This window comes from Somniosus microcephalus, chromosome 3 (genome assembly GCF_052327205.1).
Source record: "Somniosus microcephalus isolate GS21.2 chromosome 3, FLI_Smic_1.0, whole genome shotgun sequence".
Classification (NCBI taxonomy): domain Eukaryota; kingdom Metazoa; phylum Chordata; class Chondrichthyes; order Squaliformes; family Somniosidae; genus Somniosus; species Somniosus microcephalus.
Window position 1 is genome coordinate 12,587,909 of NC_140989.1, and position 27,712 is coordinate 12,615,620.

The following is a 27,712-nucleotide window of genomic DNA, read 5'->3' on the forward strand; positions in this document are numbered from 1 at the left end:
CGGGAGTTTATATTCTTCCCCTACCCACTATCCCAATCCTGTGCGCTAAATGGGAACATCAAAATTACCGTAACTGTGAACACAAGATCAGCAAAATAATTAGCTGAAACCGAAACACAGACAATAGAATCACCGTCTGTTCAAGATCATACATGGCATTTAATGCACTGTGTAAAAAAAACATTGGTCATTTCCAAAAATATATATTTTCATTCCACGGCATAAAAAATAATCCTCATCTCATCCACAGTCTAACAACAATTATATTGTGATCAGTCTTAATATAAAATGTTTGAGGTCAATTCCATCATAATATTTTAAAACATAGAACCTTCCGGCTGAGTTGTGCTGACCTCAGCTTTTAAAGGTCACCTGTCTTGAAGATAGTTAAGGGCAGAAACAGATAATAATTTGAGGATCAATATTAGCCAGTCAGAGGAACGGCACTGATCAGCAGCTACTTGGGAGGATTAATCAATAGTCTAATCGAGGGGTTCGGGGGGTTTATATATAGAATAATAATGGATATCCGGGAGTGAGTTACAGGCTGGAATCTAAACGAGTGGTTTGGGTGGTTTATATATCGAATAATTGATACCTGGGAGTGAGTTACAGGCTGGAATCTAATCGGGTCGGGGAGGTGGGGGAGGGGGTGGTCCCCAGGAATGTGGCATTTTTAGACAGTTCATGAACATTCAGCCCCTCGAGCCTGTCCCACCATTCAGTCAGATCGTGGCTGATCTGTACCGCAGCTCCATTGACCCACCTTTGCTCCATACCCCTTGATATCCTTACCTACCAAATATCTATCAAGCTCTGTCGAATTGGAAGAGAATTCCAGATTTCCACTACTCTTTGTGTGAAGAAGTGCTTCCTGACATCACTCCTGGATAGCCTGGCTCTAATTTTAAGATCAGAATCATAGAACAATACAGCACAGAAGGAGGCCATTCGGCCCATCGTGCCTGTGGCGGCTCTTTGAAAGAGCTCTCCGATTCGTCCCACTCCCCTGCCCTTTCTCAATAGCCCTGCACATTTTTTTCATCAAGTATTTATCCATTTCCCTTTTGAAAGTTACTATTGAATCTGCTTCCACCGCCCTTTCAGGCAGCACATTCCAGATCATAACAACTCACTGCGTAAAAAATATTCTCATCTCCCCTCTGGTTCTTTTGCCAGTTACCAATTAAGATTGTGCCCTCCTTGTTCTGCATTCCCCAAAGTTTCAGATCCATTGAATTGGATCATTACAAAAAGTAGAACTTCAAAAATAAAGATTAGTATATACCGAAAAACAGGTCCACATGAAGTGCTTCTATCCACAGGTGGTGGAGACTTAATAGCCTGACAGTAACAGACAACAAAGAGGAATATTTATCAAAGTAAAAATAAATTTATACAACTCTTGAGTCTTTCGAATTTGATTCTCTACCCTCTCTGACTGCCGACTGGAGCTCCTCGATTGAATGAAGGCTGGTTACTGAAATACCTGTTGAAAGCGGGGCAGCGGAGTAGGCGCGAGGGTGGTGAGACCTGATGAAGCTGGGTCAAGTTCAAACTGGCCACCGAAGGCCTCCCATCCCGTCGCTGCCCGACGAGGGGAGCTATTCTGTGCAAAGTCTCCCCTTGGCCGTATGTCACCCCCACGTCACTGTCTGGAGGCTGGCCTGCACCGGGGTGGGGGGGTGGGCGTGGGCTAGAATCCAAGCAGATGGGAGATGTCCATGGAATTCACGTTCAGGGGCTTTGCCTCTTTTGTGCATGGCGGCAAGGCAGCAACTGCTCGAAGCTTCCAAATCCAACATCCAGACTTCCTTTACCAGCTGCCGATCGGGATTCGAGCACTGCTGCATCTCCCAGCAAATCCAAATTGTAGCCCCTCGTGTCGACCTTCACAGGCTGGTCTTTGGTGGGCATGGGGCGATATGAGGGGTAGTGTTGAGATGGTATTGGTGCAGTTGCATACACTGGCTTTTAGGGGGTGGCGGGGGAGGAGGAAGAATCGGGGGGTGAGCTGGGCAACATGTGGTGCTGGCCAGATGGCAATGGATGGGCGTAGGCCCCAGTGCTCATGGTGTTGGCATAGTCCTTCTGCACCGGCTCACCCAGAGGATCAGGCCATATGGTGCCAGGCTCCTCCTTCAGAGAGATGGGGCAGCTGCCATTCATTGGCCCGCCAGCCCGTGAGCCTCCAACCTCCCCCGCATCGGCTCCTGAGCGTGGCTCTTTCTGGTGTGCCGTGTCAAGTGATCCTTGCGGCCGAAACGCTGGGCGCAGAATTGGCAGAGGAAATCCTTGCGCCCGGTGTGGACCACCGTGTGCCGCCTGACGTCCTTGCGGGTGTAGAAGCGCCGCTCGCAGCGATCGCACGCGTGCCGCTTCTCCCTGGAGCTGCTGGCGAGCCTGCCCGCGTGGCCCTTCAGGTGCTCCAGCAGCTGGTCTGTCCGGCCAAACTCGCGGGCGCATACGCCGCACGTCAGGTCGCCGCCGGCTGCCGCGTGGAGCGCCAGGTGCCGCCTGTAACCCAGCTTGGTGTTGTACCGCTTGCCGCACTCCTCGCACCTGAGCAGCACCTTGTTGGGGTCGTGGGTCTGAAGGTGGTTCTTCAGGTGGTCCTTCCTGTGGAACATCTTCTCACAGTATGAGCACCGGTGGGACTTCTGAGGACAGTGAGTGGCCATGTGTCTGGAGGAGCAAGGACATTGAGAAGATTAGCAGGGACAACAAGCTCTCAAATGCTCAGGTAAAAAGGGACGTCTACTCTGCTCGTTTTATTTATTATTGACAAACCTACTGTGAAGGATCAAGGCCCGTAATGAAGAAACCTGTAAGGGAAATTCCCCGATCCCATGCTCCCAGTGGGGAGCCATGCTTGGTGAAGATTAGGAGCAACGTTATTGCTCTGATTACCTTTACCCCACGCCCCTCAAACCTGGCTACCGGCCAAGATCTGGGAATTTCCCCTTCAGATGGTGACAACACAGGTTCAAACTAGTAAAAGGCAAATTTAGGACAGATATCAGGAAGTTCTCCTTACTACTTACTGGTCAACACATAGAATGGACTTCCAAGTACAGTCGTGGAGGCAAAAACCCTAGAATCATTTAAGAACTGAAGAAGTAGGAGAAGAGGTAGACCATACGGCCCCTCGAGCCTGCTCCGCCATTCAATAAGATCACGACTGGTCTTCTATCTCAACTCCACTTTCCCGCCTGATCCCTTGATTCCCTTAATGTCCAAAAATCTATCGATCTCAGTCTTTAATATACTCAACGACTTAGCATTCACAGCCCTCTGGGGTAGAGAATTCCAAAGATTCACAACACTCCGAGTGAAGAAATTTCTCCTCATCTCAGTCCTAAAAGGCCGACCCCTTATCCTGAGACTATGCCCCCTAGTTCTAGACTCTCCAGCCAGGGGGAAACAACCTCTCAGCATCCACCCATCAAGCCCTCTTAAGAATTTTATATGTTTCAACGAGATCACCTCTCATTCTTCTGAACTCCATTGAGTATAGGCCCAGTCTACTCAATCTCTCCTCATAGGCAGCCCTCATCCCAGGGATCAATATATTTAAGAGATAGTTTTGCACTGTGATGGGAGACTGTAGGCTAAGATAAGCCAAATGGCCTTCCTCATTGCTACCGATATGCCGTATGATGCAATCAAAGTTGAAAAGAATAAGACTGAAGAGAAGACAAATGAAGAACTAGTGATGAGGTGACTCCGAGCTTGAGTCTTAAAAGCCTGTAGATCGTAGGAAGAGAAGACTGGGGAGTTCCACAGTTTGGGTCTGCTGAATTAGCCCAGGCGATATCTATACACTTATTGGGATCTCTCAGTTGCTTTCTTGTTACCATATTAGCACCATGGAACGAGAAAAAGCAATTCACCTCATCACAAGGATGAATTCACAATTAAGATCTAACCTTTTATCAGAAATGCCATGTACTTCCAACATCCTGGCCAATATTTATCCCTCAACCAACATCATAACACAGATTATTTGGTCATTATCACATCGACGTTCGTGGGACCTTGCTGTGCACAAATTGGCAACGTGTTTCCCACATAATGACAGTGACTACATTTCAAAAGTACTTCATTGAATGTGAAGCATTTTGGGACGTCCTGAGGTCATGAAAGGTGCTAAATAAATGCAAACTCTTTCTTCTTTCCTTTCTGACTATGGTTCCCAAAGCTCTCCACCACTGGGGGTTTCCCCTCACCTCATGTCTGGGTCTGTTGTAGACTCATTGATAGAAATCGATCACTGTGATTAGTCAACAACTCCATTATCGTTCTATCATGTGACTACCAGGAGGGTAGAAGGTGAACTAGATGAACCTTGTTTGTTAATGTACAAAATCGGCCCAAGGCGCTTTACTGAGCCAAAGAAGGAGACATTAGGAGGGGTGGCCTAAAGCTTGGCCAGAGGTGGGTCTTACAGGAGGTGAAGAGAGATTGGAGTTTAGGGAGGGAATCTCCAGAGCGTGAGGTCTAGTGCTTTACCGTATCAATTTGTATTTGGAGATAAATGCTTTGGCGCAGTCATGTTGTGAGCAGGTATAAGGACGTTCTCTGGTGTGCGAGTAGGAGTGCGCCGTCAGTTTCTCCACACTGATGAAGATTATCCCGCACAGTGGACAGGGGAAGGTCTTCCGCAGCTTGGCCTCTGGCCCCTCCCTCTTTGCGGCCACAGCCTGCCCGTCTCGCTGCGGCGCCTTCGGACTCGCCACCTGGCCGAACTGACCGTCGGGGCCCAAGCTGTCCGTCTTCAGGCAGGCGTAAGCGCGCTCGGTCCCTGGGCGCCCAGCCATGGTCAGTTCGTGCACCCTCCCTTGGACCATCCCCTGGGTCGCGGCGGGACCCGAGCCCCAGTGGCTGCAGGGATGGGACTCCAGCAAGCTGAAGGTGCTGAAGACGTTCCAGCAACTGGAGCACTTCCACCGATCGGCAGTCTCCACCTGCAAGAGAAAGAGGAAGCGGAGCTTCAATTTAGAATCACAGAATCGTACAGCACAGGCAGAGGCCATTCGGCCCGTCGTGCCTGTGCCGGCTCTGTGGTAGAGCTCTCCAATTAGTCCCACTCCCCCCTGCTCTTTCCCCATTGCCTTGCAAATTTCTCCCCATCAAATTCCTGTTTGAAAGTTACAATTGAATCTGCTCCCACCGCCCTTTCAGGCAGCGCGTTCCAGATCACAACAACTCGCTGCGTAAAAAAATTCTCCTTGTCTCCCCTCTGGTTCTTTTGCTGATTACAGGTTGAGCGTCCAAAATCCAGAGTTCCGGAATCCGGGGTGATTGGTGACTGGGTCGTCCGGAATCCGTAAAATGTTCCGTAATCCGGAACTCCGGATTTTGGACGCTCAACCCGTACTTCAAAAAGCCATTAACTTTTGTTGTCTTTTTTTGAAAAATCCTATGAAAAATGCGAGTGATGCAATAAAACTTTAGTGTTGTGTTTTATCCTCCTTAATCTGCACAGCTCCACTAAGTGTTTCCGCCAGGCTGCGGCCGCGGCACCATGCCGCCCTGGTGGCCTAGTGTGGGCCATCGGATGCTCGCAGCGTCCCTCCCCTTTAACAGAAGGTGAGGGGGCGGAGAAACGCATTGGCGCTACGTGGGAGCGGCCCAGGCATTTCCGGACTTCGGAACGTGTTTCTGATGTTCGAAGTCCGGAAACGCCCGAGCCCAGGTTGCGATATTTCCAGACTTCGGACATCAGAAACATGTTCCGAAGTCCTAGAAAAACACGGAAACTGGCTCGGTCTCAGTCCCGAGGTTGCCGGATTCAGGAGGCTCAACCTGTATCTTAAATCTGTAACCTCTGGTTACCGACCCTCCTGCCACTGGAAACAGTTTCTCCCTATCCACTCCCTAACAGCTTCCCAATCCCTGATATCATCCTGTTGAACCGATGAACCTTTCGGAGAGGATGAGGAAAAGCCTTAGAAACAAATAGAAGGAAAAACGATTTGTTCTCCTGTCTTACATCTGTGTCTATCCTGGCTGTGCTTCCCGAATTCAAGGAGCTGAGGTCAACAGCAAAGAACGAAAGGCTTCCAATTATATTGTGTCTGGCTACATCTGTGAGAAATGTCTCAAAGCTCTTCATGCCCTTTCTTTGAAGTGCAGTGACTATGTGGACAGTCAAGTCTGCCCATTTTCGCCACAGCAAAATCCCACAGTCAGCAATGAGCTGATACTGAGTGAGTTACCAGTGGATTTTAAATATCCACCTCAAACAGCAGCACCGGCAAATGACTTGCCACAGACTGAGACTTGAACTTGAGATCTTCCAGGTCAATTTGGCAACGCGAAGGACTCTCTAGCTCTGAGCTATCGGGATGGCTAGAATGGTTTACTCTTAATCCTCAGCATGACTTAACCCAAACAAACCATCTCTGGGTGACAATGGATGAGACTTACTGCAGGGTCAGGGGGAGGTGAGTATTCTCCAGGCTCCTCTTTGATAAGCACTGAAGGAGCTTCCATGGATTTTGCGTAATCTTCCGCATACCAGACTTTCAGCTCCGTGTGCGGTTGAATGCTCTGCAGAAGATACCATTCTATTAGCATCTACACAGATAACAGCAAGCAATGGCACCTGCCCATGATGTGACACCACACTAGGCTGTGATACCTCCCCACCCAGCGACTCTGCCCCACCCAGCAACTCCGCCCACAGTCTTCCATTGGATCCATGCTCCGATGACACTGCTGCAGAGCCCGGGCCTGCCCTTGTTCTGAACAACCTTCCTGTCTCAGTAATTGATTGGATCATGGCGGTTTCTCCGTGAAATCCACGGAAACTGAGGGAACGCGTGGCTTTGAAATGGGAGGTGCCGGAGTTTGAGCTCCAGTCAACGAATGATTATTTTGGATAAAAAGCAGACGTTTCCCCCCTCCCCCTTTTCCTCTCCCTCCCCTTCCCCCTCATGCTCTCCCCTCGGGTCACACCCTCCCCCTCACCATCCTCCTCGACCTCCCCTCCTTCTCCCCCCTCCCCCTCCTCCTCCCCCTCACCCCTCCTCCTCCCCCTCACCCCTCCTTCTCCCCCCTCCCCCTCACCCCTTCCCTTTACTACTCCACTCCCCTCCCCTCCTTCTCCCCCTTCCCTTTACCACTCCCCTCCCCTCCTTCTCCCCCTTTTTGCTGGTCGCCACTCCTCCTCAGTAGCGCCCCTACCTTTACCGTGGTGAAGTACACTTCTCCCCGGTGCTGGTATGCTACAAGGGTCTGCTCCTCCAGGGTCCTTGCAGGCCGCACAAACATCATCCAGTTACCACACTCTTCATTCGGAGTGTCTAGGAAATACTTTCCCCCGTCCTTTAAAACCTGAGGAGACAGACAGCGCACACATGGACTAAAGTACAGCAGAGACAGGAACCCCCTCCCCCTAATGCCATAATCATAGGAGCAGGAGGAGGCCATTCAGCGTCTTGAGCCTGTTCTGCCATTCAACGAGATCCTGGCTGATCTGTATCTCCACTCCATTTACCCACTTTGGTACTGTAACCCTTAATACCCTCGCCTAACAAAAATCTATCAATCTCAGTCCTGAAATTTTCATTTGACCCCCAGCCTCAACAATTTTTTGGGGTGGGGGAAGAGTTCAGATCTCCACTACCCTTTGTGTGAGGAATGCTTCCTGACATCACCCCTGAACGGCCTGGCTCGAATTTAAATTTATGCCCCCTTGTTCTGGACTCCCCCCACCAGAGGAAGTAATTTCTCTCTTATCTACCCTATCAAATCCGTTAATCAAACTCCGAGTTCTTCAGAAACGTTGACAGATTTGTTGGAGAATTCAGATACATCGCCTACCATCTGGAGCTCAAGTTATCTTCTCCCCTGGTTGGGTTTAACGGACAGTCCCTCAGTATAGGAAGTGCTTAAATTAATGGGGGAAACTGGGACTAAAATGAGTTTGTGCTATTGTCAGTCAAAGGGCATCCAACATATCTGCTCCCAGACCCTCTACTGACGCAATGCTGAAAATGGCCATCAGGATATGGGTGAAAGCGTTGATTCTTCATCTGGTTTACACTCCTCTGTTGGTGAAGTGCCCAGGCATCTCCTCATTCTGCATTATTGATCTGCACTGAGGGGTTTCTATTGCAAACCCTTACCCTACCACTCTTATGCCAATTGATGCCAATGCTCTGCGCCGTAACACTGCCTGAAAGGTACCTGAAGACCTTATTGTACAATTACGAGGCACAGGTCAGGATTGTGATGGAATACTCTCCACTTGCCTGGATGAGTGCAGCTCCAACAACACTCAAGAAGCTCGACTCCATCCAAGACAAAGCAGCCTGCTTGATTGGCACCCCATCCACCACCTTCAACATTCACTCCCTCCACCACCGGCGCACCGTGGCTGCAGTGTGTACCATCTACAAGATGCATTGCAGCAACTCACCAAGGCTTCTTCGGCAGCACCTCCCAAACCCACGACCTCTTCCACCTAGAAAGACAATGGCAGCAGACGCATGGGAACACCATCACCTCCAAGTTCCCCTCCAAGTCACACACCATCCTGACTTGGAAATATATCGCCGATCCTTCATCGTCGCTGGGTCAAAATCCTGGAACTCCCTCCCTAACAGCACTGTGGGAGTATCTTCACCACACGGACTGCAGCGGTTCAAGAAGGCGGCTCACCACCACCTTCTCGAGGGCAACTAGGGATGGGCAATAAAATGACGGCCTTGCCAGTGACGGCCACATCCCAAACATTAATAAAACAAAACATGAGTGTTCAGTAGAATGAGCAAAGTTCTGGAGGTACTGCTGTGGCCCTCTTGATAAGCTCCTGGCTGGAGCTGGGTTCAACAAGTTAGAAGTGGTGCTGAAGGAGGACAGACACAGGAGAGGGTGGGAGAAAACTGAGAGCGATGGAATGGTCCAGCTTTTTTTTAAATTACCAGTTGAAAGGTTCTGAAAACCATTCCCACCCTATGAGAAAATATGAGCCCAGCTCCATCTGCAGCACCACAGAGAGTGAGGAGATCATCACATCGGAAAACTTCTCTCCCTAGCCCATTGGAAGCACGCTTTTACAGAATGTTTTGTAATCTTGTAGAATCTTGCAGCACAGAAGGAGGCCATTCGGCCCACCGTGCCTGTGCCGGCTCTTTGAAAGAGCTCTCCAATTAGTCCCACTCCCCCTGCTCTTTCCCCGCAGCCCCGCAATTGTTTCTCCTTCAAGTATTTATCCAATTCCTTTTCGAAAGTTACTATTGAATCTTCTTTCAGGCAGCGCATTCCAGATCACAACAACTCGCTTTCATAAACCGTAAGACGGATACAGATGGAGAAGGCCATTCAGCCCCATCCTAGCTGATCTATCCAGTCTCCAACTGTAGCATCCCGCTGGTTCTTAACTGACTCCAGGGATTTGGCCTCACTTACCCTACCCACACATCCATCACTAAATACAATTGTCCCAAATACACAAGGAATGATATACTTGCCTTGGAGGCGGTGCAACGAAGGTTCACTAGATTGATTCCTGGGGTGAGAGGGCTGTCCTATGAGGAGAGATTGTGTAGAATGGGCCGATACTCTCTGGAGTTTAGAAGAATGAGAGGTGATCTCATTGAAACATACAAGATTCTGAAGGGGATTGACAGGATAGATGCTGAGAGGTTGTTTCCCCCTGGCTGGAGAGTCTAGAACTCGGGGCATAGTCTCAGGATAAGGGGTCGGCCATTTAAGACTGAGATGAGGAGGAATTTCTTCACTCAGAGGGCGGTGAATCTTTGGTATTCTCTGCCCCAGAGGGCTGTGGAGGCTCAGTCGTTGAGTATATTCAAGGCTGCGATCGATAGATTTTTGGACTCTCGGGGAATCAAGGGATATGGAGATCGGGCGGGAGAGTGGAGTTGATGTAGAATTTCAGCCATGATCTTATGGAAATGCGGAGCAGGCTCGAGGGGCCGTGTGGCCGACTCCTGCTCTTATTCCTTATGTTAATACAATCTCATTACAAGGGTGGCTAAACAACCCATCTTTCTCGAGCCGTACCTGTAACACAAGCTTGTTGTCATCATAGTCGGTGAGCCTGGTCGAGAGCAGGCCCACGTATGGTCCAAACTGGGTCCTCTTCTCTATCACCTTCTTGGCAAACACTCCTAGGACTGTAGGGGACATCAAATTGCACAGAATTACGTAGAGCTTACAGCACATGAACAGGCCATTTGGCCCAACTGGTCTGTGCCGGAGTTTATGCTCCACACGAACCTTCTCCCACCCCTACTTCATCTCACCCTACCAGTGTATCCTTCTATTGCTTTCTCCCTCATGTGTTTATCCAACTTATCCTTAAAGGCATAAGTGCTATTCGCCCCAACCACTCCAAGTTCCACATTCTCACCACACTGAGTAAAGAAGTTTCTCCTGAATTCCCTATTACATTTATTAGCGACTATCTTATAGTTATGGCCCCTAATTTCGGTTGCCCCCCCCCCCCACCCCCCACAAGTGGAAACATCTCTAACTCTACCCTTTCATAATCTTAAATCAGGTCACCGCTCAGTCTTCTCTTTTCCAGAGAAAAGAGCCCCAGCCTGTTCAATCTTTCCTGATAGTTATAACCTCTCAGTCCTGGTATCATTCTAGTAAATCTTTTTTGCACCTCCTCCAGAGCTTCTAGATCCCTTTTATAATATGTAGACCTGAACTGTGCACAGGCCTCCCAGTGTGGTCTAACCAAGGATCGATACCAGTTTAACTGATGGCTAGTCGGTCAGTGACTGAATGGCAGCATGGAATTAAATGCATTAGTGTAGTACAGATATCTCTTTCTGCTTGTACTGCAGCAGGTACCGCTCTGCTCCATCCCATATTGAAACCATTGCCCAAAGGTTCTCCTGTTGGCTGGTGGTGCTTGCTTGGCATCAAGTGGCTGAAGGCCTCTGTATACCGGCCTGTATATCAATATCTCTCTCCATCCAGTATCCCCCTACCCATTCAATTGCCTCTGTATTGAACCTTGTGCAGTACTCCCTCATCTCTATTCCCCTCCCCATTAGAACCCCGCCCCCTCACCGCAAGCCCACGCCCTACCGTGACTGTCTCAATAGGTGCTCCAACATAAATCCACCGCTCCCTCCTCACATTCTCCAGTTGGGATCTGCTTTTTCCTCCCTTGCGTGCATCTATATCCTTCTCCCAACGTTCCCCAAAGTGTATTCCGTACTGTGGTCTCTGTATCCTTCCTGCATTGTGTAGCCTCTCTAGCCATTCCTTGTTCCTCATTTTGTAACCACTTACATCTTTCTGCTGTGTGCTCACTGCGTCGCTTTCCCCTCGTTTTCCCATTCTCTGGTTTCTATTCAATCACCTCTAGCTGTAACAGATACCTTTAGCACCGGAGGCTGGGGTGGCCCAGTCAGTGCACAGGGTACTCACTCTGCTTGCTGTCCGCCCGTATCTCCAACACTCGGAGGGCAAGGTAATGAGGGAGAGTCAGTCGGGCCCGGCTGGGAATGTCCCTGTCCTTCACCTTGATCAGTGGCCCGTGTGTCCCACACTCCCCAGGCTGACATTTGCCACAGTCCGCGCACCCTACAACAACAAAAACAACTTGCATTTATATCGCGCTTTTAACACAGCAAGAACGTCCCACGGCGCTTCACAGGTGCGATTATCAAACAAACTTTGACACCGAGCCACATGAGGAGATATTAGGACAGGTGACCAAAAACTGGGTCAAAGAGGTTGGTTTTAAGGAGCGTCTTAAAGGATCAGAGCGAGGCGGAGAGGTTTAGGGAGGGAATTCCAGAGATTAGGGCCCAGGCAGCTGAAGATACGGCCACCAATGGTGGGGCGATTACAATCGGGGATGTGCAAGAGGCAGGAATTGGAGGAACAACAACAGAAAATGCTGGAAATACTCAGGCCAGGCAGCATCCGTGGAGAGAGAAACAGAGTTAGCGTTTCAGGTCTGTGACCCTTCATCAGACCTGACACGTTAACCCTGTTTCTCTCTCCACGGATGATGCCTGGCCTGCTGAGTATTTCCAGCATTTTCTGTTGTTATTTCAGATTTCCAGCTTCCGCAGTGTTTTGCTAAGGAATTGGAGGAACGCAGATATCTCGGAGGGTTGTAGGACTGTATAAGGTTAGAGATAGGGAGGGGCGAGGCCATGGAGGGTTTTGAACACAAGGATGAGAGTTTTAAAATGGAGGTGTGGGTGGACATGGGTTGATGGACAGAGAGAGAGAGAGAGAGAGAGAGAGAGAGAACACCAGAGGACAGAGAGAGAGAGAGATCAGGGGGCAGAGGGAGCCAGAGGACAGAGAGAGAGAGAGAGAGAACACCAGAGGACAGAGAGAGAAGAAAAGAAATTGCCAGAAAATGAAGATAAAGAATGAGGAGTGAATGCAGCGGTTTTGGGGAGGTGAAGAATGGGGCCAGGGAGGGGAGGATTCACGGGGAAGGAAGATGGAGGTCTCCACGGTCCCACCTGTGTGTGTCTGGGAGGAGTCGTGGATTTTTATGTATGGGAGGAGGGGGGCGAGTGTTGCATCACCTGTGCCCGTTCACCAGTTTCGACACGCACATCGGCCCCTCCCAACTCCAAAATGTTGGGGACACCCCTGCTCGAGACCCCTTTCAAACTCAGCACCCCCCCCCCCGCCCTGAAAGGACACAGTTACTAATCCCCTCTCAGCAGCGCCGCCAAAATACCGATACATGGAAGTAATTAAAAGCCCCGTCAGCAGCCAGCATCTGTGCACAACCCGCCCCGCCTCCCCCTCGGTGCCTCACACACACATACACTTCCCAGGCTCCCCCTTCCCCCCACGCTCGGAATGTGTGTCGGGGCACGGCTGGGGGGGGGCGCGGTGGGGGCCAGTAATAAAAACTGGCTGTCGGGTCTTGAAGAGTCTGGTAGCCATTCCGTCTGTTTTTCTAAGAATGCGCACATCGTTCCTCCACCTTGCTTTTAGAGGCGAGTGTTTGCTTTACAACAATCCTGTCACACTCGCTGCACACTCGGGAATTCCATGTTCGCCAATCATCCTTTGAGAGGAGTGCGCGAAGCGTCCATTCAACAACAGAGAGAGAGATCGGATTGCATGTCCTGAGACCACCTCCCCCCTCTTTTAACATTTTTCACTTGATGAATGTTACCAGGTTTCCTTTTAGTCCAGTAACAGCTCGGGGGTGGGGTAGAAAAACAATGTCCAAGTGGTATTCATCCATGAGGAAACGACAGCCACAGTGAGATGGAGGAGCCTCAATCATGTGGTTAACAAGACAGAACCACTTCAAGTAAGGGATGCTTTAGCTCGCAGCAGGGCAGCACTCACAGCAACCGCAGCTAAGCGGGCAGGCGTGCAGTGGTTTGGGTGTGAAGTTGCTCTCTGCGATATTATCAATCAGGACGCCAATGTGTCCCGCTGTCTGCCATTTTAACAGAGGTGCTCACCCACTTACATTAACGCCAGGCCGTTCATTACTAATATCACACAGTGTGAATTCATACCCTTTAATTCTGGGGTCTGTATGGTCTGCCCCACCCCACAACCTCCTCCAACCTCCTCCCCTCCCCCACTATCCTCCTCCTGACCCCGGCCCTCCCACTCCTCTCCCCAACCCTCTTCCCTCCACTCGCCTCCATTCCAACCTCCTCCCCTCCACCCTCCTCCCCAACTCTCTTCCCCATCCTCTCCCCAACCCTCTTCCCTCCACTCTCCTCCCCTCCCCTCCCCTCCACCCTCTTCCCCTCCACCCTCCTCCCCTCTCCTCCACTCCACCCAACCCTCCTCCCTTCACCCTCCCCCACAACCTCCTCCTCCCATACCCTCCAACCCTTACCCTCTACCCTCCACCCCAACTCTCCTGACCTCCACCCTCCTCCCCCACATCATCCTCCTCCTACTCCTGCCCTCACCTCCCTCTATCCTTCCAGCCCTCACCTCCCTGCAATCCTCCCCCACCAACTACAACTAGGGATGGGCAATCAATGCCGGCCGTGCCCTCATCCCCAAAATGTCTGAAACACAAACCCGAGACTCCTGCTCCGCCCATTACTGTACCACAATGCAGAGTGAACCATCCAATCAAAGGTCAGCAATGCAAACCAATCACCAGGCTGTATCCTGGATGTGACGCACAGCATTGGGTTCGACTCCGAGAACCTGCTGACACTCGGCGGCGGGCAGCACTGGGGGGGAGCAGACACTGGGGGGGGTGGGGGGGGAGCAGACACTGGGGGGCAGGGGAGGGGAGCTAGTTGTTGTCCAATTGAAGGGTCCAAAAAACTTCTGACGGAATGCGAGTCCAACATTCTGACACTCGGTTTAAGAGAAAGGAAAGAGGGACTTACAGAGTGGCTCTGTGGACATGTTCAAGGAGTGCGAGGGGCAGACCTGCGAAGGAAAGGACAATTCAGTAAAGCACACAGCAACAGACTTTCCAGCTCTCCAAATATTTCCTGCACAATTCCTCCTCACCTGACTTACTTTAGCGACTCTGTGGTCCCTTGTCCCGCTCGGAGTACAGAGCTCGATGTATTAAAAGAAAGGGCTGTGCACTGGAGCTGACGGGCCATATGGGAATATCGGGAGAGCTCCCAAGTGCCCACCTTAATGGTTCCATAGCAGTGTGTTGCAACAACAACAAAACGAACAACTTGCATTTATATAGCACCTTTAACCTAGTAAAACGTCCCAAGGCGATTCACAGGAGCGATTATCAAACAAAATTTGACACCGAGCCACATGAGGAGATATTAGGACAGCTGACCAAAAGCTTGGTCAAAGAGGTCGGTTTTAAGGAGCATCTTAAAAGGAGGAAAGAGAGGCGGAGAGGTTTAGGGAGGGAACTCCAGAGCCTGGGGCCCAGGCAGCTGAAGGCACGGCCGCCAATGATGAGGCAAAGTAAATCAGGGATGAGCAAGAGGTCAAAATTGGAGGAGTGCAGATATCCGGGAGGGCTGTAGCCAATCTTCTGCTAATTTCTTTTGGGTGCACGGCCCCATTAACGGGCTGCGCGGCCCATTCAATTTCTCGCGCCTGCGCGGTTATTTCATTTATAAAGCCGTTGAGCGTCCTGTACGGGACCTCCAGCTCAAAGGATAGAGAGGGCTAGAGGACCGAGAGAGCGGCCACACAGCTTATCGTGAACACTGGTTGTGGGGCTGGAGGAGGTTAGACAGATAGAAACGGTCGACGCCATGGAGGGATTTGAAAATAAGGATGAGAATTTTTAAATCGAGGCGTTGCTCAACTGGGAGTCAGCAAGCACAGGGGAGGATGGGTGAATGGGACTTGGGGCGAGTTAGGACACGGGGCAGTGAGCACAGGGGGTGATGGGTGAACGGGACTTGGTGCGAGTTAGGACACGGGGCAGTGAGCACAGGGGGTGATGGGTGAACGGGACTTGGTGCGAGTTAGGACACGGGGCAGTGAGCACAGGGGGTGATGGGTGAACGGGACTTGGTGCGAGTTAGGACACGGGGCAGTGAGCACAGGGGGTGATGGGTGAACGGGACTTGGGGCAAGTTAGGACACGGGGCAGCAGAGTTTTGGATGAGCTCAAGTTTATGGAGAGTGGAAGATGCGAGGTAGGCCAGGGGATCATTACCGGGGGTCCCCTTTCTTCTGAGAGAACCCTGGAGGGGTGCCAGTCTGCCCGACTGTGCAGTCAGTAAACTCTTATCGAGGTGTTCGCCATGGCTCAGTGGTAGCACTCTCGCCTCTGGGTCAGAAGGGACACTCCCAGTGCCAGTGCTGAGGGAGCGCTGCACTGTCGGAGGTGACGTTAAACCGAGTGCAGTGGGGAAAGAGTTAAATTGACATCGCTGGCAGTTTCACTGAATTGTGTAATAAAGACCATCTTTTTCTAAGTTGCTGAATTGGCAGTGGAGATAACATAGCCGGACTTGGAACCATAAGATGCCTGAGAGGATGTAAGTTCTGTTCTGGCAGGAAAGTAAAACAATGAGTTGGAAGTTAAAGAGGCCGAGAGGGGCAGGAAAGGAGGACAATGAGTCAGAAGTACAATGTTGATGAGACCCATTTGGCATAAACAGAGGTCAAAGGTGCAACAACAGCTTGACATATACTTTTCCGATAATAAAGGCGGTACTTTAATGTAACGCGGCATAGGTAACCAATCAGTGAAGATGTATGCGGGCCAAGGTCCAATCAGGTGGCAGGAATGAATTTTGACATGTGTATTGTAATGTATAAAAATGTAGTGTTTGCTGTACCAATTTGGAAAGGTCTGGCTAAGACAGAACAGACTGTCTCCCCACCGGTGCAATAAAGACAACTTGACTATCGATCTAAAACCTTGTGTCGAGTGTTGGTTTAAAAGGCTCCGCAACACCGAGGCCCCGTCTGCTCTCTCAGGTGGATGTAAAAGATCCAATGTCACTATTTCAAAGAAGAGCAGGGGAGCTCTCCCCGGTGTCCTGGTCAGTATTTATCCCTCAACCAACATCACTAAAACAGATTATCTGGTCATTAGCACATTGTTGTTTGTGGGATCTTGCTGTGCACAAATTGGCTGCCGCGTTGCCTACATTACAGCAGTGACTACACTTCAAACGTACTTCACTGGCTGTAAAGCGCTTTGGGGCGTCCTGAGCTTGTGAAAGGCGCTATAGAAATGCAAGTCTTTCTTTTGAATCAAACCGATCTATTAATATCTCTGTGACCTTTAAGCCCCTTTCTCCGCTATTGGCAATGACACTGCACGGGGAAAACGCGACAGCTCGTCCCCCGGGGAGCTCGTGCCACAGCACCGAAGTTCAGCGACACCCTTCTCCCCGAGGATCGGTTTTTATCTGGTGGCGGCCGAGATTAGTCAGTGACTGTCTCGACTTGGTGCCCTTCTCTGTTACAAAGTTCTTGCAAAACAATAAACAGTGCCTCACCACCACACAATAGTTGCCCTGAGATGGCGGCGGCGGCCGGCCTAGTTCTTGAACCGTTTGATACAACCGAGAGTCTTGCCGGGCCATTTCAGAGGGCCGTTGAGAATGAACCCCGTTGCTGTGGGTCTGGAGTCACATATAGGCCAGACCGGGTAAGGATGGCAGGTTTCCTTCCCCTAAAGGGCATTAGTGAACTGGTTGGGTTTTTACAACATTGATACCAACTTTTTATTTCCAATTCCTTTTTTTTTTAAATTCAAATTCGCACAATGGGATTTGAACTCGTGTTCTACTAGATTATCAGTCCAGGCCTCGGGGTTTACCAGTCCAGCTATTTAACCACTGCACCACCGTAGCCATAATTTATTATAATCGCTGTTTACACAACTACGAAGTGCAAAGCCGAGCCTCCGCAGCAAAAAGCTGCACCCAGGGCCTGCCGAAGAGGCACAAGGGAGGCCTCGAAGCCTAAATCGGGGGCAGGGTGAACTCTGCGTGAACTCCGGCTCTTTCCTCTTTGCCCTACATACTTCAGTGAGCACTGAGACTAAACACTGCCGCTCACCAGCAAGGAGAGGAAATGCATGGAATGTCAGGCCCAGGATTACATAGTTAATACCGCACAGAAACAGGCCAGTCGGCCCAACTAGTCCATGCTGCTGTTTATATTCCACACGAGTCTCCTTCTGTTCCGTCTACCTCGTCTCAGCCTTTCAGCCCATCTTTCTATTCCCTTTTCTGTCATGTACTCGTCTAGTTTCCTAGAATGAGAGCTCCAAGGTGGGGCAGGGGAGTGGCAGCGAGAGGATGAGGTGTGTCTGTCACCTCGCAGGTTGTCTACTCTGATTGGCCGTATTCCTGGCGGTTTCGTCACATGACCTCCCCAAGCTATGTGTCGGGACTGTAGTATGTGGGAGTTTGTGGACCGCGAGACTGTCCCGGATTCTCACATCTGCAGGAAATGTCTCTGCCTTCAGTCACTCCGGCTCAGAGTCACTGAGCTGGAAACACTCCGAAACATAAGGGAGGGGGAGGAATTTCTGGACAGTTTTATCCAGAATACGGGCACACTCCAGAGGAAAGCACAGGTTCAGGAAGGGGAGGGTGTGACTGTTAGGGAGTCGGGTAACAGGGACTTAGGCAAGGTTGAGAAGGAGGTCCCACAGACACTGGTCCTGTCCAACAGGTACGAAGTACTCGCTACCTGGGAGGACAAGGAGAAAGACTGCAGGGAGGACAGCCACAATGCAGACCAAGGCACCGTGGCTCAGAAGGCTGTCCAAGGGGAGGAAGAGCAGAATAGAAATGTGGTAGTGATAGGGGACTCTATAATTAGGGAGATAGATAGCGTCCTCTGCAGCCAAGAACGAGAATCCCAAAGGGTGTGTTGCCTACCTGGTGCCAGGATAAGGGATATCGTGAGGCAGCTGGAGAGGAATTTGGAAAGGGAGGGGGTAAATCCAGCTGTCGTGATCCATGTTGGAACAAGCGACATAGGTAGGATCAGGGAGGAGGTCCTGCTGAAGGAGTATCAGGAGTTAGGAGCTAAATTAAAAAGCAGGACCTCGAGGGTAATAGTCTCTGGATTATTGCCTGAGCCACGTGCAAATTGGCATAGAAGCAGACAGGTCAGGAGAATTAATACGTGGCTAAAGGGCTGGTGTGGGAAAGAGGGGTTCCTTTTTATGAGACACTGGCACCAGCACTGGGACAGGAAGGAGCTGTACAGATGGGACGGGCTCCACCTGAACTGGGATGGGACCCGTGTCCTAGCAGAAAGGGTAAATAGGGAGGTGACAAAGGCTTTAAACTAGTAAGATGGGGGGAGGGAGCTGCAAGAAATGAAACTAGCCTAAATATAAACAAAACAGGAAAAGCGAGCATAGGAAAGAGTAAAGTAAGGGAGGACATTGATGGCCAGGGAATAAATAGAGTTATTGAACAGAAGAGTAAAAAGATGGTTAAAAATAAAGTGAAAGGAACTGCCATTAAAAATGTGTTAAACTGTCTGTACAACAATGCACAGAGTGTCCGTAATAAAACAGGAGGGCCGGAGGCAATCACGCGTTGCGAGGAACCAGACATTGTAGGATTACTGAGACATGGCTACAGAAAAATCAGGACTGGGAACTAAACAAAATAAGCACTAATGGGACACCATGGATGAATAAAGCCATAAGGGAAAAATTGAGGGTGAGGAAAGTCCCATACATTAAATGCATAGGTGTGGAGATGCCGGAGTTGGACTGGGGTGGACAAATGTAAGAAGTCACACAACACCAGGTTATAGTCCAACAGCTTTATTTGAAACCACAAGCTTTTGGAGCGCTGCTCCTTCGTCAGGTGACGTGCTGACGAAGGAGCAGCACCTGACGAAGGAGCAGCGCTCTGAAAGCTTGTGATTTCACATAAAGCTGTTGGACTATAACCTGGTGTTGTGTGACTTCTTACATTAAATGCATAGACAGCAGGGGAGAGCATGATAAGGGAGAATATGAAAAGATTAGGAGAGATGTCAAAAAAACAATTTGGAAGGCAAAGAAGAACTATGAAAGTAAATTATCAAGGAACATAAAAAAAGTAAAATATTTTATAGGCACATAAATAAAAAAGGAAGGTTAGGATGGGAATAGGGCCATTAAGGGATGGACAGGATAATACCACAGGTAATGATAGAGAGATGGCAGAAATATTAAATCATTATTTTGCTTCAGTATTTTCCAGGGAAGATAGAACAGGTGGACATGACATTGGATCATGAGATTAGTAATGAAATAAATGCATTTAAAATAAAAAGAGATATATTAAATAAACTAATCAAACTCAAAAAGAAAAAGAACCCTGGATGGATTACATCTGCGCATTTTTAAATAATCTAGGGAAGAGATAGCAGAGGCATTATTACACATATTTAATAATTCATTAAAAAAGGCGTAGTGCCAGAGGACTGGTGGATAGCTAATGTAATACCGATATTTAAGAAGGGGGATAGAACATGTCCAGGGAACTATAGACCAGTCAGCTTAACATCGGTGCTAGGAAAAATAATGGAATCCCTACTAAAGGAGAAAATAGAAGAACATCTAAAAGCCAAAAATATAATAATGAATAACCAGCATAAATTTCAAAAGGGAAAGTCTTGCTTGACCAACCTCATTTAATTTTTTGAAGAAGTAACAGGGAGATTAGACAAGGCTAATGCAGTAGATGTAATTTATCTAGATTTTCAAAATGCCTTCGATAAGGTACCACATGATAGACTAATGAATAAGGTCAGAGAATGCAGAGTCAGGGGACAAGTAGCAGATTGGATAGCTGGCTGGCTTCAAGACAGAAAGCAAAGAGTGGGAGTAAAGGGCAGCTATTCACAGTGGCAAAAGGTGGGTAGTGGTGTTCCACAAGGATCAGTGCTGGGACCACTGTTGTTCACAATTGATATTAACAATTTAGACTTTGCAATCAAAAACACAATTTCTAAATTTGCAGATGACACCAAATTGGGAGGGATAGTTAATACAGAGGAGGACGGCAACAAGTTACAGGAGGACATTAATAAACTTGCAGAATGGGCATATAATTGGCAAATGAAGTTCAACACAGATAAACGTGAGGTATTACATTTTGGTAGGAAGAATAGGGAGGTCACTCATCACTTGGAGGGTGCGAGTCTAGGTGGGGTAGAGGAGGAAAGGGATCACGGAGTACAAATACACAAATCACTAAAAGTTGCGACACAGGTTAGCAAGGCCATAAAACAAAGCAAACCAAGCACTAGGGTTTATTTCTGGAAGTACAGAATTGAAAAGTAGTGTATTTATGCTAAAGTTGTATCGAACTTTGGTTAGACCACACTTGGAGTACTGTGTACAGTTCAGGTCACCATATTATAAAAAGGATATAGAGGCACTGGAGAGGGTACAGAGAAGATTTACAAGGATGATACCAGAAATGCGAGGGTATACATATCAGGAAAGGATGAACAGGCTGGGTCTCTTTTCTCTTGAAAAAAGGCTGAGTGGTGACCTAATAGAGGTCTTTAAAATTATGAAAGGTTTTGATAGAGTGGATACAGAGAGAATGTTTCCACTTGTGGGGAAGAGCAAAACTAGAGGCCATCAATATAAGATAGTCACCAAGTAATCCAATAGGGAATTCAGAAGAAACTTCTTTACCCAGAGAGTGGTGAGAATGTGGAACTCGTTACCACAGGGAGTGGTTGAAGCGAATAGTATCGATGCATTTAAGGGGAGGCTAGACAAGCACATGAGGGAGAAGGGAATAGAGGGTTACGCTGAGAGAGTTAGATGAGGAAAGACGGGAGGAGGCTCGAGTGGAGCATAAACACCAGCATGGACTGGCTGGGTCGTATATCCTATGTAATCCTAAGTAAAACTGGCCCCTCCTAATCAAATGGGCTTTCACCCCACCCCCAATATTTTTATATAAATTAGGAAAAATTTTAATTCCTGGAGACTCCGGGACAGTCCTGGAGGCTTGGCGATGCTAATCAGACACGAACTGGACCAAGCATGCCCCTTTATAATCAGACGCTGGCTAATTTAATCCATTCATCCATTGCTGACAGCAAAGCTAATTGTCCAATCAGTTTCCATTTCTGGGCACAGGTTTCAGCACTGAATGAAGCAAAGCCAATGCTCGATAGCTGTGGGGAAGATATATCTTTACATTGACCTCCCTCAATGAATTCATGCGTTTAAAAACCTCACGTGGTCCACTGATACTGGAGATTGGTTCACAACCATTCCATTCCTCTTCATCTGCATGGGCCTCCTTATAGGGTCAATTGGTTAAAGGGCCTCTTCTCATCCTTGTTACTTTGTTGCTTAGTTTCCCTCTCCATCCCACGGAATCGCACACGGCTCCTTCCGGTGACAGGTCCCGTGTCCTCCAGAATCAAACATGGTCCCGATCAGGGGGCACGGACCGCCCACCGTCAGAGGGCGTGGATCCTGGGGGGGGGGGGGGTCACAGACCGGCCTCCATCGGGGGGGCACAGATCGCCTCCATCGGGGGGTTCAAAACGTAGACCAGCCTCGATCGGAGGCAAAACTGGACCTAAAAGGAGCAAGCGGGCATCGAGGGGGGAAGGCAGCCTAACACCGCCCTCCTCTATCATCAATCACCATAGAAACATAGAAGATAGGAGCAGGAGTAGGCCATTCGGCCCCTCAAGCTTGCTCCGCCATTCAATGAGATCATGGCTGATCATCCAAATTCAGTACCCAGTCCCTGCCTTCTCCCCATATCCCTTGATCCCTTTAGCCTTAAGAAATATATCTAACTCCTTCTTGAATATATTTAATGAATTGGCTTCAATGGCCTTCTGTGGTAGAGAATTCCACAGGTTCACCACTCTCTGGGTGAAGAAATTCCTCCTCATCTCAGTCCTAAATGGCTTACCCCTTATCCTTAGACTGTGACCTCTGGTTCTGGACTCCCCCGCCATCAGGAACATCCTTCCTGCATCTAGTTTGTCTAGTCTGGTTAGAATTTTATAAGTTTCAATGAGATCCCCTCTCATTCTTCTAAACTCTAGCGAATATAAGCCTAATCGACTCAATCTCTCGTCATACGTCATTCCTGCCATCCCAGGTGTCAGTCTGGTGAATCTTCGCTGCACTCTCTCCATGGCAAGAACATCCTTCCTCAGATAAGGCAACCAAAACTGCACACAATACTCAAGGTGTGGTCTCACCAAGACCCTGTACAACGGCAGCAAAACATCCTTGCTCCTGTACTCGAATCCTCTCGCTATGAAGGCCAACATACCATTTGCCTTCTTAACTGCCTGCTGCACCTGCATGCTTACCTTCAGTGACTGGTGCACAAGGACACCCAGGTCTCGTTGCACTTCCCCTTTTCCCAATCTATTGCCGTTCAGATAATAATCTGTCTTCCTGTTTTTGCCACCAAAGTGGATAATCTCACATTTATCCACATTATACTGCATCTGCCATGCATCTGCCCAATCACCCAACCTATCCAACTCATACTGGAGTTTCTCTGCATCCTTCTCACAGCACACACGCCCACCCAGCTTTGTGTCATCTGCAACATCTAGTTCCCTCGTCTAGATCATTAATATATATTGTGAATAGCTGGGGTCCTAGCACCGATCCCTGCGGTACCCCACTAGCCAATGCCTGCCACTCGGGAAAAGACCCGTTTATTCCAACTCTTTGCTTCCTGTCTGCCAACCAGTTCTCTATCCAAGTCAGTACCTTGCCCCCAATCCCATGTGCTTTAACTTTGCATGCCAATCTCTTATGCGGGACCTCATCGAAAGCCTTCTGAAAGTCCAAATACACCACATCCACTGGTTCTCCCTTATCTATTCTACCAGTTACATCCTCAAAAAATTCCAGTAGATTAGTCAAGCACTGTTAAGGAGAATTTCAGTATTAAGGACTTTGCAAAGACTGTCGGGATACTTGACATTAAAACTGGTTAACAAAGGGGCCCCTGAGCTCGCACGTAGGCAGGGGTGAGGTAATTGTCAGCTGCAGTTTTATTATTGAACGTTTGTGGTCACCTTGCAACGATGAACAGTATGGACTTCTGCTTATCTCGTCTGCAGCTAGAGGCCCCAAAGGGGTTTTAACCTATGGCCATCGCTTGTTTAAGAATATGTAACCGTTTGCTTAAGAATAGATAACCGTTTTAGATGTCACGGGGGATCGCTGTGATTATGTAATCAACCGTCTAAGTTGTTTTGACTCCTGTATAAAGGTAGGAGACTTGAGCGTACAAAACGAGAAGTTCGGCGGTTGCACACGGGGTGCACAGCAGCTTCTCCCAGAGCTCTGCAATAAAGCATTCTTTTACTTTGCCATTCACTCGTAGTCAGAGTTTTATTGACTCTAAAAAGCTTCTGTTGGGATCGCGTCGGTTCATTCTTTCTACCATTCCCGAGCTCTGGGGATGGTAGGGTATATGAAACTTTTGCTTAATTCCCATTAACTGGCACATATGTTTGACCACACCTCCGGTGAAGTGGGTCCCTTGATCGGAATCTATCTGAAGCGGCATTCCCCAACGTGGGATTACCTCTTCCGCCAAGATTCGAGCGACTGTAGTGGCAGTACAATTTCTGGTGGGGAATGCCTCCACCCATCTTGTGAATTGATCAATGATCACCAAGCAATACACCTTACCCTTTGACATGGGTAGAGGCCCCGTAAAATCAATTTGCAAGTGCTCCCATGGCCCTCGGGGCCTGGGTTGGTGTCCTAGTCTAATTTTAACTGGTCTCCCTGGGTTATGCTGAGCGCACACGATGCATCGTTGACAATACTTAGCAATATCCCGTCCCATACCCTTCCACCACCACTCCTTACCTAAAGTCTGTTGCATCGCCTCCTTTCCAGAGTGGCTTAATCCATGGTGTATTTCGAGTAGGGTATTCTGTATACACTCGGGGGCCATTACCTTGTTATTTATTCGCCATACTCCGTCTGCTTTTGGTCTGGCTCCTTGTGCTTTCCATCTCTGCCTTTCACTAGGTAATATATCCTCGTGTAGCTCGGCAATACTAATTTCATTTCCTGGGCTATCTACACTGGCTACAGGTTCCTCGGGTTCCCATTCTAAGGCTAACTCCGCGGATTGTTTCGCTATCTGCTTTCCCTCCTTCCGTTCCAGGTTTGCTTCTTTCCGTTCCAAGACCAGGGCTGCCTGAGCTGCCCTGTCAGCTGCCTGGTTGCCCATATAACCCTTCCATTCCGGGCTGTCTCTGGCTGGTTCTTTTTGGTGCGCTTTAATCTTTATTACTGCGACCTGTTTAGGCTTATTACTAGCTTCCAGGAGGGCTTCGATTCTTTCCTGATGTCTTATGGGGGTTCCCCCAGTAGTTACAAATCCCCGTCTACCCCATGCAGTCATGTAGTCATGGACTACTCCGAACGCATATCGGCTGTCCGTATATATATTTACCATTTTATTCTCGGACTCTTCTAGTGCTACTGTCAGTGCCACTAGTTCTGCCACTTGGGCTGACAAGCCTCCTTCAAGCCTCCCTGATCATACAGTCCTCATCTGACTATTTACCACAGCCCAGCCCGTACGAGGCTGTCCGTCTATATATTTTCGGGACCCGTCCACGTACAGTGTCTCTTCAGCCCCTGGTAACGGAGTGTCTTTTATTTTGTCTCCCTCTAAGTCAGCATCTACATCTCCACAATCATGGGAAACTCCCGATCCCAATACTCCTTCAGCCGGTTTTTCCCCTGCGTCTCTGACTATTGTTACTGCTTTACTGGGAGGGAGGAGAACAGCCTCCCATTTCGCTCGTCTCAAGTGTGAGACTGATCGCAATTTTCTAGTGTTTAACATTTCTACTAGAGTATGCTTTGTGTGGAGAACAATATCTCCTGTCATTACAACGGGCTCGCTAATTTTTACGGCCCAAGCTGCACAATCTAAAGCGGCTATGCAGCGCGAGAGTCCCGATACTACTGGCCCTTCTGCAGTGGAATAGTATGCTATGGGTCTACGTTTATCTCCATGCTCCTGGGTGACTACGGCCGAATAGAATCCTTCCTCATTATCACAGTGTATGTGGAAGGGTTTGTTCATATCTGGGAGTCCTAGTCCTGGGGCTGATATCAGATCTCGTTTAAGTTGGGTATAAGCTTGTTCCTGCTCAGGACCCCATTCGATGGGTTCCAGGGCGGGCTTACCCCCTTTTACCAATCGCTGTATGGGTTGTAATTAAAAAGCCCCAGTACTTTCCGTACTCCTCTTACTGTTACAGGTCTTGGCATAGTTTGTATTGCCCCTTTTCTATCTGCGGGCATCTCTTTTACTCCTTGTGAGATAAAGTGCCCTAAATAAATATAAGGCCTGGGTTTTTCCTATCTGTGCCTTTTTGGGGCTGACCTTCATTGTTCTTACATACATAAAATCTCATGGGAATATATCGTCCGTTTATTTCTACAATTTGTGGAATACTACGGAAGGCGGTGAAGTTTTCACCGCCTACCCCTATTATTACTGTACTTTTCTTTGTGGTGGGAAGGGGGAGGTCGGTTATAGATATTGCTGCTCCAGTGTCCACTAACATCTCACACTGTCAGCCCCCCTATTAGTGCAAACACATGTATTCGTCCCCCTTGGGTTTTCCCACTTACATCCCTCACACTCCGTCCGGAGGTTATCTATCTGGAATTGTTTTCCCTTAAGGCTCACCGCTGCCTTTTCTGCCTGTTCTATCAATCCTGCCAATTGATGAACCAACAGTACCCCTGCTTTCTTAGTCCTTTCCTTTTTCTGTGTGTCCCACCATGACCACTGTTGGTCCAAACCTTTTGATACATCCCACCCGTCTTTCTGCATTTTCTCAATTAGGGAACATCTATCTGTCATATAAGTATCGATAAGGGAGCCCGGGGGCCCCCGCTTCAGATCCTTACTCGACATTATGTCCCTTGGTCACTATCTTCGGCCCCCCCGATTCTGAGAATACAATACCTTTCTCTCGGGGTCCGTCACGTGTAAGTAAAGGTTGATCCGGCTCCTTTACCTCTCCTCCAGTTCTCCTCCTAGGCAGTACCTAGGTTCCCTGGAATTACATAGATTAATGCAGTCTCACGGTCGTTAACATCTTAGTACACTTTTACAAATGCCACTTCACCTCTTAAGTTCTTTTTGGATCACTCGAGCAAGAGTCTGCTTGATCAGAACAGCCGCTCACTCGGTGACCCTGCTCGCAGCGCCAATTTGTTGTAGCTAATTTGGGGCTAAGCGGGCCAGGTGATATTCTAGGTCGACGCGATCCCAACAGAAGCTTTTTAGAGTCAATAAAACTCTGACTACGAGTGAATGGCAAAGTAAAAGAATGCTTTATTGCAGAGCTCTGGGAGAAGCTGCTGTGCACCCCGTGTGCAACCGCCGAACTTCTCGTTTTGTACGCTCAAGTCTCCTACCTTTATACAGGAGTCAAAACAACTTAGACGGTTGATTACATAATCACAGCGATCCCCCGTGACATCTAAAACGGTTATCTATTCTTAAGCAAACGGTTACATATTCTTAAACAAGCGATGGCCATAGGTTAAAACCCCTTTGGGGCCTCTAGCTGCAGACGAGATAAGCAGAAGTCCATACTGTTCATCGTTGCAAGGTGACCACAAACGTTCAATAATAAAACTGCAGCTGACAATTACCTCACCCCTGCCTACGTGCGAGCTCAGGGGCCCCTTTGTTAACCAGTTTTAATGTCAAGTATCCCGACAGTCTTTGCAAAGTCCTAAATACTGAATTTCTCCTTAACAAGCACGATTTACCTTTTGTAAATCCATGTTGACTTTGTCCGATCCTGTCACTGTTTTCCAAGTGCTCTGCTATTACATCTTTTATAATGGACTCTAGCATTTTCCCCACTACCGATGTCAGGCATACCGGTCTGTAATTCCCCATTTTCTCTCTACCACATTTTTTAAATAGTGGGGTAACATTAGCTACCCTCCAATCCATGGGAACTGTTCCAGAGTCTATAGAATGTTGGAAATCCCTGAATGTGAGGCTGGACTCCCGACAGTCCCAGCAAGTGGAGACCAGAGCTCCGGCCCAGAATTCCAGGTTGATATCCAGTGGGACCCGCCCCCCCACCCTTATCGTATGGGTTGTGGGAGCCCATAAAAACCTCCCGCCATATCGGACTGTAGGACTAACCCCGCTGTAGGCTGGGACAAAGATGGTTACGGCCATGGAAGGAGTTTTTATGTCGCGGCCTGTCAGACTGTTAATCAGCTCGCAAATCCTTCCAACACTTCACACTGTTCTCCAGG

General features: G+C 48.8%; 1 pseudogene across 1 annotated transcript in view; it reads right to left on the reverse strand.

Annotated features, from left to right (window-relative positions):
- Positions 1-139: 139 nt before the first annotated feature.
- Positions 140-27,712, reverse strand: part of LOC147120862 (zinc finger protein PLAGL1-like) — a 38,696-nt pseudogene continuing 11,123 nt past the window's right edge. The window contains exons 2-8 of the transcript XR_015075809.1: positions 14,349-14,391; positions 11,422-11,577; positions 10,036-10,148; positions 7,192-7,341; positions 6,433-6,555; positions 4,513-4,967; positions 140-2,685 (exon numbers count right to left, since the gene is read on the reverse strand). The product of XR_015075809.1 is annotated as a zinc finger protein PLAGL1-like (transcript). The remainder of the gene's footprint in view (positions 2,686-4,512; positions 4,968-6,432; positions 6,556-7,191; positions 7,342-10,035; positions 10,149-11,421; positions 11,578-14,348; positions 14,392-27,712) is intronic.